The sequence below is a fragment of the Dendrobium catenatum genome, unplaced genomic scaffold (genome assembly GCF_001605985.2).
Source record: "Dendrobium catenatum unplaced genomic scaffold, ASM160598v2 fragScaff_scaffold_601, whole genome shotgun sequence".
In the NCBI taxonomy this organism is placed as follows: Eukaryota; Viridiplantae; Streptophyta; class Magnoliopsida; order Asparagales; family Orchidaceae; genus Dendrobium; species Dendrobium catenatum.
Genome location: NW_021319063.1, coordinates 936449 through 939844, shown reverse-complemented (window position 1 = coordinate 939844; position 3396 = coordinate 936449).

Below are 3396 nucleotides of genomic sequence, written 5' to 3'. Positions count from 1 at the left end.
TATATATATATAGTATAGCTATATATCAAATATATGATAACATATATACACTATATATATATATTATATATATATTAGTAATATATATTATTATATATAGTATATATATATATTATATATTATGATATATCAAAGAATCTGTAACACAAACCTCCAATACCAAGTCAATTGTAGATGACCTGAAAAAAATCACAACCATTGGTTCAGAACCTTTTTAAGGCTTTCGTTTGGACGGCCTTTCTTAACTGCTTTCTTAAAACGGTTTTTTTAGTACAAATATTGTTAATTTTTTGTACTAGAAAGCCACTTTAAGGAAGCGAATAGAGAAGTGAAGCCGTCGCCAAATAGAAGCCAAGTCAGTAGATTGCTTTCTAAGAGGCAACAAGATTTGGGTATATGAGTCATTTATCCTTACAATTGAGAAATAAAATAGTTTTCATGTAAATTATCATGTAAGAAGGCTTTGATACATCTACTAATATAGGATCCATAATTTAATGAAAGCACCAAAATATAACTCAAATTGTTCGCATTTTGGCAATTGGACGAATTTTCAATATAATAATATCATACTCCAGTTTGTAATGAACTCCTAGACGGCATTGGTCTAGCAGTAGAAACAATTTTTCATCCTGAGGAGACATAGCATAACTTCCCAGATCCCACTTGTTGGGTTTATGAAGAGATGTTTAGGACTTGTTTGGACATCGAGCGGTGAGCTTTTAAATAGCTCACAATGTGGTTGAGTCGTTGGCTCTGCCTTCTCCGTTTGGTAAATAAAATTGGGTCATCTTCTACACATCCCAAGCTGTCTACACTCACACATATCGACACTAATGTGTGGTTAATCCATATGCATCAGAATCATCACAATTATTGCCAGAGAGCACCACTCGAAAGAGCAAGTAAACGTATATCAAATTCTAGTGCAACCATACATGATGGAGAATTTAAAAATTATACAAATTCACAAAATCAATATATTAAGTGCAAAATTCAAAGATTGTGGTCATACCATAAATCCTCAGTCATGCTCTTGAGATTCGTAGCGCATATGACTAGATTTCGATATCTCTCAATAATCAACGAGTCTAACATGCCTTTTTCTCAACCCGAACCATTATAAACGTGGATTTTAGTTCGGTCAGCTTTCCTTATTGTTTAAATTAAAACATTTTTTTAGAACCAAATTTTTCATATTTATATTTAAAAATTCTAGCCATTTAAAAATACAAGTAAAAAACCGTCCCAAACGAACCCAAAGCCCCCTGAAAATAATTAACACAAGCTCGAACCGTAAAGGTATCTGTCAGCTAGCCATGCATGCCATAATGAAGGCTTGACAATATCAAATGGCAAGCAAATCAGACTCTAGTGACATATTGATCCGGCGCGCAGCGACGGGAGTTAATGCATCGAGCAGGAAATCTTATTTCATATATTGACGAGAACGGAGGCGGCGGCCCAGGCTCAAGGCAACATGGGTAGAGAGGAAGCGGGCTTGTTGAGGGCAACTTATTAAGGTCCGGACATCCACTAAAAATTTTGCCAACTTGAACTGTACACGTGTTTGCTAAATTTAAGTCAAGCAACGTCAAAAGTGCAGGTAAGGCGCAGTCAAAGTGCAGTCAAAAGCGCAGTCAAAGCGGTTCGTCAGGAGAGAGGCCTAAAGCGCCATCCAAGTCCAAACACATCAGATCGTCTCACGTAACAAAACCTAACCCATATTATTTCATATACTAATAAGATGTGAAAGGAGTAAATTTATTATATTCTATAATATACAATAGTAATAAATTTGACACATTGTATATGAATTCCATCTATTTTATTTTGATACGTCGTCGGAAACAAATTTTAGCTGAACGGGCCAACGAATCTCGAGACAAAAAGCTAGTTGGAAACTTAAAAAATTAATTTTTGGGAGCACCTGAAACGTCGCGATTTCTAGCGAGCTATGTCAACTGAGCGTCTTGGAAATACAATCCAACGACCACCAATTCAAACGCCAATCGTGAGCCCAAAATTGGGCTCCATAATCATGCCGAAAGCGTTGTTGGAAGGTTCAAACCACAATTTTGAGTTACCAACGGACTCGCAATTATTGACCGGCTATACTTCGAATGCGAACGGCTCGATCGAAGACCGAACCCACGAGCCCAGATCACCGAATTCCGACATCAAACTGAAGGCATTCAACAGTCGTCCTAACAAACGGTGCATGATCGAAGGTCTCACTATCGCCATCCATTCAAACCACTCCCTATTCGCCTTGATCTCACCCTATTTATTCCGCGGGCCACGTCCAGCATAGCAATAATCGTAGAGATGTAGGGTGCCTCGAGTTCTCTGTTAACAGGAGGGGGTAGTCAGGTGTCTAGAGAGGAGGATGTAAGGATGAGAGATGTGTAAGGTGAAGAGGATGGGTGCCGTCCGACGCTCTCGTGCTTTAGCGTTGGCCGTGCTTTTTTCGACGTGAGCGATCGCGGGTTAGGCGATATTTTTCTCGCGTCGGGCTACCTGTCTACGTTGATTCCGATACACCCTGCAGGAGTCCTCGCCGAGCCACCCGTCCTGGTTACTCGATCCGCAGGAACCTCGTGCCTGTGACCACCCTTTTCCGAGCCTCGCTCTGTAGTATCTTTGCCTGTTCGCTCAGCTCGACTGTTGTAAGATTCTCTCGTACGCTCTTTTTTATCAGATCTGTACGCTCGCGTCGCTTGAAAGTATACACCGATCCGCTCTCTGCTATATGATAGCGGTCAACGCCCTGCTAGAAGACCCCGACGCCCTGCTGAATGACTTCCGACGCTCTTTTTCTTGTTGGGACCATCTTTGTCTCGGCGATCCGTTCCTGCCTCTAACAACGGCCGCATACGGCTCCTGCTTTAAGGCCCGACGTTCTGGGCCTATGAGAGGTCCGAGCTTTCGGCTGCCTTAGGTCGGCTTTGTCGGCGCCTGATTAGATCGTGTCACTGCACGAAGGCCGCCTGCGAACACTTTGCAACCCACGTAGGCCTCTATTGGTCCTGGCACTATACATGTCCTAGAGCTCTTGCCAATTGGAGTACTGGGGCTGCCATGAGCACCCGACTCCTTTTTGATGTTGTGTGAAGACTCGACGTCTCTGTTAAAGCTAAACCCTCGCTGGGGATGATTTCTAGCTCATTGTGTAAGACTCACAGTTTTCGTTTGGAAGCCTCTCTCTCTGCATAGTATCGGGCTAGGCCCGTGGTTTTTTTTTTGTCTCGCGTTTTTGTTCAATGTGGTTCGCGCACGTTAAAAATTCGCTTTGTGTTTACTCTGTATGTGAGCCTATGGCGTTTATCGTTCGCGTGGTGTCAGCTGTGCCTAGTGACGCAGTAACTCATGAAAGCCCATTCTGCTGTGCGTAGT